Raw genomic sequence first — 10947 nt, forward strand, 5'->3', positions numbered from 1 at the left:
TTTCCTTACTTCGTCTTCTTTTGCCTTCCTTGAACCTCCATGGGTATCTTCTGCCTAAGAATGGTCAATGGCCATATATTGTTTTGGGGTATCTATAGACAGAATAGGACAGCTTCGGGATCGCGTCCATTAGGATGCCTTGCATAGGATGTTTCTATCCACAAAGATTTGTAGAAAATATTTTGGAAAACAAATATAGCTTAATAAAATCTTAATGTTTTAGATTACAAGATATATATGAACTACTAAAAATTGTATAGAGTTCATAAGCACCAACACCGTACATGAAAAATAACAAAGATATACCGATTTCTTTTACTTACATGGCCAATGATAAAATGCAAAAATATTGAATTTCATAGGAAAAAACAAGTAACATTAACAAGATTTATTGTGCCGTTTCTTCTATTACTTCTACAACTATTTACAAGACTTAAATTTCAAACATATAAACAAGAAGACAAAAAAATACACCCAACTTCTGTTGTAAATGAGTTTCAGTCAATAGGCAATATGACGGTTGTAATACTTGTAAAGTACATGAGCCATCAATAATTTTGCTATACATTTTAGTCGATTTTCTTTCAAGTTTATGAAATAAATAACGACAAAAATACATGGGGCGTTTTTAGTCAGTGACATCAAAAGAACTTAAAGATTTGTATGTGTTTTTCCATACATTTCAGTTTCTTTTTCTTACTTTGTCTTAATTTATCTTTTTTAACATCCGTTCACATAGACAATTTCGAAAACGTTTGCTATTATTGTACGTGTAGGATAGTGCTGCATCATGCAACTAAATAAGAAGCCAAGAGATCTAAGTTCCTTTTGTACGTTTCTTTTTTCATTTCTTAGTTGAAATTTTTTTAAGTAGATTTGCTGAGCTAAGTTATTTTGCCAAATTCTGTTGGACTTTTTCTTTTTGTAGGAGGTACTTTTCGTTGTAAGGTAACGTTAGAAAAAAAACTTAATAAGTATTTAAACGAATTTTTGTTAAGGGAAGGCATGTAGAGAATGTTTACTTGCTGCAGGATAAAGCACACAAATCATTCTGTTGTAGAATGTTATAAATGTATAAAGTAACGTGTGTATTTTGTGTCGCTTAGGACACAGGAAAAGGAAGTGAAGCTAAAATGTTTAATGATGATAAAATATTAGCCAGGTTTTTTTTGTTATTATTGTAAGTATGACTTGAAAAAAATTGTTTTTCATACAACAATTAGAACAAATTTTAAAATAATGGCAAGTCATGGGTGGAAGTTACAAAAATAACCAAAAATGTTGAAACATTGTTCCAGGAACTAGGGTGACAGTTTTTATTTTTATTTCTAAGCTGATTACACACGATTTATTTTAGAGAAAAATACTCGTGTTTAACCCACATGATATAGAAATACTAATAAATAAAAATAATAACAAAATTTCACACACTGTAAAATAAATAAAAAAATAAAAATAAACATCATCTTTATCTCATAAAGTTTTATTGCAGAGACTTATAAATTGTGTTTTTTGGAGGATTTTTCTTTCAGTTTTTTTTTTCTGCTTAGCTGATGTTTTTATTGGCGAGTGGGCGCTACTGTGTCTCATTTCGTTTGCGTTTGAGGCAGAAACATGAAAAAAAACCAAACAAAAAAATAAAACTGCCACAAATCATAACGTCATTGCAATATTAAAATATTTCTACAGAACTTTTTTTTCGGGGGTAGTGTTTTTACGATATTTTGGTTACAAACATTTTTATAACACCGCCATCACATACATTTGGCTTTAAGTATTTTTTTGTTGCTGCTTTTTAGTGTGTTCGTGTTGTTTTTTGCAGATAAAATATTTGTTTGTTTGACTCAAATATTTGTAAAAAAAAAACAAGGAGAAAAAGTATATATAAATTATAACAAAAAAAGCAAATAAAAAAATGTTCAAAAGCAAATTCACATAGAGACATGCACGCGGACATCGTTCTACGCTAATACTTAAACGGGCGTATACTCGACAGCACATATTTTGTATGAAAATTTATTAAATTTGTTGCTGTTATAAATGTGCAAAGTGTGTTTAGTTTGTCATATAATTTGCCTTGCTTGTGCTTACCTTGACTTGATTCATGATTACGAGCCATAATACATTCTACATTTCTAACCTTTCCATATATGTATATCTGGATCCTTGCCTTTCCTAGCATTCCATTGCCTTTCCCACCCCTTTTGCTTATCTTTTTCTATATCTTTCTTTTCCTCTTCTTGTGTTTCCTTGTATTTCAATATCTCTCCTTGTACCTTTTCTGGACTTTCTTTGTGTATCCTTGTACTGTTTTGGTCTTTCTTTGTCCCTCCTTGTCTTTCCATGTATTTCTTTATATTTTTATGTTACTCCTCCTCTTGTCTTTCCTTGTCTTTTTTCGTAGACCTTATTCTTGGTTTCTTTGTTTTTCCTTGACTTTTCCTGTCCTTCCTTGACTTTCCTTATTTTAACTCGAGTTTCCACGTCTGTCCTTTCTTTTATTGAGGCATAATACTTTCTACATTTCATAACTATTCTAACTCTGTTCTTATATACTTGTCGTTACCTTTCTTTCCTGACATTCCATCGCCTTTCTTCAGGTCTTTCTTTGCCGCTACTTGTGTTTTTGCCTTGCCAGTCCTTACCTTGACTTGATTCATTTATAGTGAAATTACATATTTAATTTAATGAACCATAATAGATTCTACATTTCATTCCATTTCTAACCTTTCCTTATATATGCACGTCGTTCCTTGTCTTTCCTAGTATTCCATTGCCCTTGTTAACCCATTTTGCTTGTATTTTTCTAGGTGTTTCTTTGTCTCTCCTTGTATTATCTTGTATTTCTACATCTCTCCTTGTCGTTTTCCTAGACTAGTTTTACTCTCCTTGTCTTTCTATATACTTTTCGTGGTATTCCTTTGTCTCTCCTTGTGTTTCCATGTATGTCCTTGCCATTCCATGTATTTCCTTATATTTTCATGTCTCTCCTCCTCTTATCCTTCCTTATGTTCTTCGTCTTACCTTGATTGTCCCTGTCCTTCCTTGAATTTCCTTGTCTTTCATATTTTCTCTATATTTTCCACGTCTCTCCATTCCTTTTCCTGGTATTTCTTTATCTCTCCCTGTATATCCATGTATTTCCTTGCCATTCCATGTATTTTCTTATGTTTTCATGTCTCTCCTCCTCTTGTCCTTCCTTGTGTTCTTCGTCTTACCTTGATTTTTACTGTCCTTCCTTGAATTTCCTAGTCTATCATAGTTTCTAGTTTCTATATATAATTTCCACGTCTCTCCATTCCTTTTTTATGAGCCATACTACGTTCTATATTTCATACCTTGTTTACGTGTCCTTTCTTGACTCTCCTGGCAATCCATCGTCTTTCCTAGTCTTTCGTTGTCGCTTCCTGTGTTTTTTGTTTTTCCATATATTTTCTTGTCCATTTCTTGGTCTTTGTCTCTCATTGGTTCCTTGAATTTCCTTATCTTTTCATGTATTTCCTTATCACTTTACTGGCCTTTGTTTAACTCTCCTTGAGTTTCCTTTTCATTTGCATGTCTCTTCTTCGTTTCCAGGACTTTTCTTGTCTTTTTCCTAGTCCATATCCAGAGTTTTCTTTGTCTTTCCCTGTCCTTCTTGTCTTTCCACATCTCTATTTTCTTTCTGGTCTTCAATGTCTTCTACCTAGTTCTTATTTTGAATTCCATGTATTTTATTGTCCTTTTAATGGACTTTCTTTTTCTCTCATTGTGCTTCCACGTCTTTTCTTGTTCTTCCATATATTTCCTTTTTCTGGTCTTTGTTTATCTATTCTTGGTTCCCTGTATTTCCTTATCTTTTCATGTACATTCTTATTCTTTTGCTAGCCTTCTCCATATAGTTTTCCATGAATTTTCTTGTCCCTAGTCCTTATCCAGGGTTTTCTTTGTATTTCCCTGTCCTTCATGTCTTTCCACATCTCTCCTTTTTCTTTGTGATCTTCAATGTCTTCTTTCTAGTCCTTATCCTTATTGTTATTCCATGTATTTTGTTGTCCTTTTCCTGATCTTTCTTTGTCTCTCTTTGTGTTTTCACGTCTATCCTTGTTCTTCCACATATTTCCTTATCTTTCCACGTCTCTCATACATGTCTCTTCTGTTCGGTTTCCTTCCTTATCCAGCTATTTCTTTGTATATCGCTCTCCTTCTTTGTCTTCCACGTCCATTTTTTGTCTTTCAATGCCTTCTTCCTAGTCCCTATCCTGGTTTTTATATGCTCTTCCTTACTTGTCTTTCATTGTAATTTCTTTATTTCTTTGTCCTTCCTGTAAACTCTTCTCTTTTTATCTTTTTCCTAGTCATAATCCTGGCTTTTCTTTGTCTTTCCTTTGCTTTTCTTGTCCTTCCTTATATTTCCATTTCTGCCAAGTCTTTCCTTGTCTACTCATATCTTTCCATGAGTTTTCCCTAGTCCTTATCCGAATTTTTATTTCCCTACCAGCGTCTTTGCTTCTCCTTCTTTGTTACCCATGTTTCTCCTAGTCTTTTTCTATTCATTATACTGGATTTTCATTGCCTTTTCTTGAAATGTTTGTCTTTCCTTGCCCTTTGCTTTCATGTCTTTCCTGGACTTTCCTATACATTTTTCCAATTTACTTCTTTAAATAACTTAATTCTTAATGATCTTAACTTATTATAAATTTATGTAAAATAGAGAGTCTTTTAGTCGTTCTTAATCACCCATTAAATTTCTACTTGTCTTTGTATAAATATTTGCCATGGTGCGACATTTATATACATTTTTTTCTGCCTTGTTTCACTTTGTGAATTTGTTAGAGACGCTTCCGTTCTGAATTAAAATTTTTATTGTCATTGCAGTTGTTGTCAAAAAATTTCTACTTCTTCTTCCTCAAATTATCGTTGTTGTTTCTGGCTAGTTCAGGCTGATTGTCTGTGGTGTGTCATGCTGTTACCGTTTCTACTGCTGTTGCCTCGCGTTGATATCTTTAGAGGGAACATTAAACACAAGCAACTAATGTTTAAAATATTTTATTTACTTTAAGAACATGAAGAAAAATAAATAAATGCTGTTTTTTAATTAAAATATGAAACATATTTTTAGTACATTATGAGCAATGGCAATGAGTATAATGGAAATTCATTAAAATTCTATTGTACAATATTTAAATAACCCACATAGTTTGGTTTCAATTCGACAAGAAAATTAACATTAGAAGATCCACTTTATTGGATAGATTTCAGATATAATTCCCAATTGATAAAAATAATAAAAGATAGTTTAAGTCAATTAGTTTAACTGCTTCTAATTTGTTCCCAAAGTCTAGATACTTCAAAATAAATCAATAAATATATCTATGACAGCACCTATAAATATATTTATAAGATTTAATCTATTTCAAGTGAAGATATGTTGTTATACTTATACTACATAATTAAACAAAATTAAAAAAAAAATAAAAAATTCAAGTTGCCTCCTGTGAGGATTGAACTCACGACCCCTGGTTTACAAGACCAGTGCTCTGCCACTGAGCTAAAGAGGCTTATGCTGCCTCAGCGGCAAATGTTAAATATAAACAAGAACACATAGTTAAAGTAAAATGTGAGAACTACAGACAACAAATACAATTCATGTTAGCGTTTTCCAAGCACTCAGCCAGGCAGACAGACGAACTGATTGTTAGAATATGTTAACAACACAACAAATGAAATTTGATAAGAACAAGTTAAAAGCAACATACAGACAGACATAAGTATCTACATAAATACATATTACTAAACAAGAAAAATCATTTAGAACCAAAAGTAAAACAAGCTGTTCTAAAAGTTCAAATGTATCGCCGATGTCAGGTGTGTGTGTGACAATGAGATTCGAGTAGATAGTGCTGGAGACAGCAAAGTTCAATCAAATTTTACATAGTAAGCATTGTTTGTTTTTAAATTATATGGAATATGTATTAATTTTTACATTATGATGGAATTTGAGCAGTTTTTTTTTGTAAACCAAGAAACTCATTAGAATTAGAATGTCATGGGCGGGGTAGAGTATTCAAATCGCCAGTATATAATTTATGTAGCGAGTGCTTGCCTGAGGATAGGGTTACATCGAATTTTAAACACCCTTCTAGTTATGTATTTTCGAAGGTAAGTTAAGTGTTCTTACCCTATTCCATAGGTTGGCGATGTCGCTTACCTAGTTCTACCAAATCTCTTAGGAGACACCCAGCTGTTTTGCAAGTAGTCAATGTATCCCTATAAGACTACTGTCTTATAGGGATCTATTTCTAATTAGCAGACCCACATTTTTATGGTCTTTGTAAAACAAAATTAAGTCTGTTGGTTACTTTATAGTTCCCAGGTAAACTAGCATTAAGTCAATTATCACATTAGTGGCTCTAAGTAATCTAAAATGTAGTCACTTTAAACTTTTGTGTACTGCTTCTTAGAAATTTGTTGTTTTATTCACCATATGTTTTTATTTTCGTTTTTTTAATTTCTTATTGGAGACTCAAGTTATTAAGTAATCCGGAGTTTAGTCTTAGAAATATGTGTATGTGACTTCTGGCTAAGATGCCCATGTTAAAATAACAAATCTGATAACAAATTCTGTAATTAGTGGCGACAATAAATAACAGGGAAAATTGCTAGATCTATACAAAAGAGCAATTTGTCACGATTTGAGAGTATATTTACTGGCTATATCCTAGCGTAGGATAGCGATGTTTCTGCGTAATTTTTGAATCTCCAATCGCCCAAAATTTGTATCACATTTCGATAGATGTGGTAGTGATAATTCGTAGAATCTACTAACTACAGATCAAATCTTCTCAGCTTCATATAATGAGATGTATGTTTAATAATATTGTTTAATTTCCTGCAACTATTTAGCACTTTTCTTTAAAACACTCCGGATGCTTAAAGTTCACTTATAATCTCCATAATTTAAATAACCACCACCGCCATTAAAACCAAACTAACCCAGAGTTGAACTACACAGTCATATTGTTGAGTGTTCGGCGAGTTCATAGGAACGAAGGTTTGAATTAGCGTTAATAATGAAAGGTATAGTAATAGAGCTATGTTGTTTATGGAGAAATAGCTTGGAGAATACTTCTTAACCCACCAACGAACCACATCGAGTAGCTTCTCTTCTCCAAAGCCGTAAACGGCAACATATATGGTCAAGTTATTAGAGAATTTAGATATTTTGAGTTTTTATATAAAAAAACGATTTTTTGTCAGAAATATGAGTGATCACAGATCGAGGTCCTTTTCTTGATTAAACGCTTATTGGCCAAGTTATTAGCGGATTTAGATATTTTGAGTTTTTATATAAAAAATCGATTTTTGTTCAGACTAATTATCAGTGTGTTTTTACAGTTGAAGTCAACCTTCGTCTATACAATTTCAGCTATATTATAAAAAAAATGTACTCTTAAGCAGCAACACTTCTCCAAAAAGCCCAGAGTGGTATCAGAGATCTATAAAGACGTTTTACATAATTGCAGGAGATATGTTATCCTAACTACCGAAAGTAAAACAGTACCATTGGATAGCATAGTAAATTGTTATTTTTGAGTAGATTGTCCTCTCCATCCCCGCCAAATGCAATGGAAGTTGGTATTTAAGTAATTTTGCAACAGCAAATTCGTTGCGATACACATTATCTTAGCATTCACATTATCGTAGCATTCTCAAGTTGCTTTACCTTTCCAAGAAAAACTTACAAACGATAATACTATACGTTAGAATAATATGAATGGTCCTTTTATAGGAGACATTCATTTTCTATTCTATGATTTACAAAATATGAAGTTTAACTGGATATTATTCCACACAATAGGTAGGAATTCTAGTATTTCGAACTTTAAGCTAAAAAAGTTATTTGAACTTCATCCAAGCTCCGTTTTGTTGAGCTAATGACTTGAATTTAAAACAGTGGTTCCAATTTCCTATGAAAGTAATCACAATGAAATAAATAACAACATCACAACTATAAATTCCAATAATTTTATAAAGTAGAGGTGGCTAACGATTCCATACCTTTATAAGGTAACGGTAACGGAAAATTCTGGTGTAAACAACTATTTTTTTTTTGCTTCGCAAATGTCGAATATTGTGCCAACAAAGTGTCATATTCTGGTAGTTATGATTTAATCTTTAATTTGAAAAAACAAATGCCGCTGAAGCTCACTGATTGTTCATCGAAGATTATGGTGAATAAGATACATCGGTTTCAACGTGCGAGAGATTATTTGTGCTGTTCAGAAGTGGTGATTTTGACACGGAAGACAAATATCGCCCAGGAAGGCCAAAACAGATTGAAGACCACGATTGGAGGTATTACTCCATGAAGATTGTTGTCATACTCAACAAGAGGTCGCAAAATCTTTGAGAGCTACTCCATCAGCAATTTCAAAACGATTGCCACCACCAGGATTCATCCAAAAGCAGGGAAATTGGGTACCATACGAATTGAAGCCTAAAGACCTCGAATGAAGATTTTGCATATCCGAAATGTTACTTGAACGCTAAAAGAAAATCATTTTTGCACCAAATTCAACCAGCCGAATCGACACAAAAGCCAAATATCCATGTCGCTAAGGTAATGCTATGTATTTGGTGGGACCAAAAGGGTACTTTCTATTATGACTTGCTAAAATCTGACCAGACCATTACAGGGAACCTGTACCGAATGCAACTGATTCATTTGAAGCGAACATTGGCCGAAAAACAACAAGAATATGCGCCCAGATATGAAACTGTAATATTTCAGCACTCGGCCACATATTGCAATACCTGTTAAAAAGTATTTAGAATGAAGTGGTTGGAAAGTTTTCACCCGTTTTATAGTCCAGACTTTGCCCCCCGACTACTATTTTTTCGATCGATGCAGATCGCTCTCTCTGTGATACACTTGCCTTCAGAACAGAGTAGCTGAAATTGACTTAATTAGTTTTTGCCCTCAAAAGATGAGCAGTTGTTTTCACTCGGAATCCATATGTTGCCAGAAAGATGAGAAAAGATCATAGCTAACAATTTGAATAAATTTATATTGTACAAATGTTTAAAAATAAAGCTAAACATTTGTTTGGGACATATAAATTAAATCTGTCCATAGTAAAGTACCCTTTCGCAGTTGGTTATCGAAGACAAACTGTTCCAAACATCACTAATTTATAGACTTGGGTAGTTCAATTGAACGACTCCATTATTTGAACTCAGTGAACTAATTCAAATCGTCAAATTTTTTGAGACTAAAAATATATGAATTTTTTTCCACGTTATTCAATAAAAGGAGATAGAAATATAAATTGCAGCAGAGTGGAGTACTCCATCATTGCAAACTGTTGTTAATATAAGGAGCATAGGGCCGTAACTAGTTCGTTCCATTCGTTCCACATCAATCTGCCGCTACCATGTATGAGCAAGTCGTTCTCTACTCCTGCTTCCCTGAGAATTCCATTCGATTGCCTGCTTGGCAATATCATAATCATCTTTACGGAGTGACCTATCCACTTTATTGTATTTAGCTGAAAATCCAATTCTAAAAAAATAATCACTATTCATCTATAATTACTTGTATTGCAAAATAAATTTCACCAGCACTTTTAAAGCAAACAAACTAATTATCCCACCCCAGACAAAGTAGGTCAAGGGTACTTAACATTCGACCACTATTATCACACACAATAATTTTCTCACTGGCGTTTTGTAGTTTTTTCAATTTAAGCTTAAAATTATTATAAATATTTAAATAAAAATTAACGTGAGAAAAAACATACAACAAGTACACAACAACAACAGCTATATCATTTATACTACAAACATCCAACAATTAAGTAAAAATTACTTGTTTTTGGTATGAGCGGGTTTCTGGTTTTGGTTTGGTCTTGCCCGGTCGTTCGGTCATAATTATATTGTTCTAATCCCCATCTATGTAGTCGGTAGTCACATGTATTTAGATGATTCATAGAACAATATTTGCATGACAAGTCATTAATTAAACAAAACAACTCACTTTAATAAATAATACTTGTTGTCGTAGTACTAAATATATTTATTTAATCGTATTTCGAAAGAATTCTTTTTTTGGTGTGTGGCTGTGGCAGTGTGTTGTTGGTTGGTTGGATGGTTGGTTTGTCTATTTTTACAAATGAATTTATAATTAATTAAATAAATAACAGCAACAATAATAACAAAAAGAAAAAAAAATATTTGTATATGAATGGTAATAGAGCAGAAATATGTAGAAGTGAAAAATACAAATTTAAAATAAACGACCAACCACATTCTGAAAGATAAATAAACTAGAAATTATATTTACACTCAAGGAAATTGGTGGGTTATTGACAAAACTGATATACTAATTCCCTTTTTCACAATTTCAGATCATTTATGATCGGTTCTCATACAAAAATTATATTAATTGCATATAAAAGTTGAGAATGTTTTATCGCAGATCCCCATTAACGGTCACCGATTGTTGTATGAATGTAGTTTTTTATACAAATGTGTGTTGAATCGCTTGTCAATAACGTTATTTATGGGCGATAATGTATTTTTCAGAGCTATAAGCTATTAAGGGGCGATTGCCATACAATTTTGTACGCTGATATCTAAGAATCTTATATGGGAGTTATATAAATTATGGACTGATCGTCACAAAACCAATAATATGAGTTTTGACTACAACTGATATCGATATTCATAAGATTTTTATTTAGGTTAATGAGTTTTTCGGAAGTGCTCCTTATATGGTACTTATGCAACACTCCAAAAAACCCATGTACATGTCAGTAACGGTTCGACTCTCAAAAAAGGTGTCATCAGTTTTTTGCCAAAAGCTAATTCAGACTTTGTGACGTCGCTTAACTATATATGGCAAAAATATAGCTAAGAGTCAACCAAACAAATTTTGTTTACATTATTTTTCAAAACAACAGCTTT

The 10947-nt window shown here is 32.6% G+C and overlaps 1 non-coding gene across 1 annotated transcript; it reads right to left on the minus strand.

Moving 5' to 3' along the window:
- Positions 1-5468: 5468 nt before the first annotated feature.
- On the minus strand, positions 5469-5540 carry TRNAT-UGU (transfer RNA threonine (anticodon UGU)). The gene has a single exon. It is a non-coding gene; the product is annotated as a tRNA-Thr (tRNA).
- Positions 5541-10947: the final 5407 nt, after the last annotated feature.

The sequence above is a fragment of the Calliphora vicina genome, chromosome 1 (genome assembly GCF_958450345.1).
Source record: "Calliphora vicina chromosome 1, idCalVici1.1, whole genome shotgun sequence".
Lineage (NCBI taxonomy): Eukaryota > Metazoa > Arthropoda > Insecta > Diptera > Calliphoridae > Calliphora > Calliphora vicina.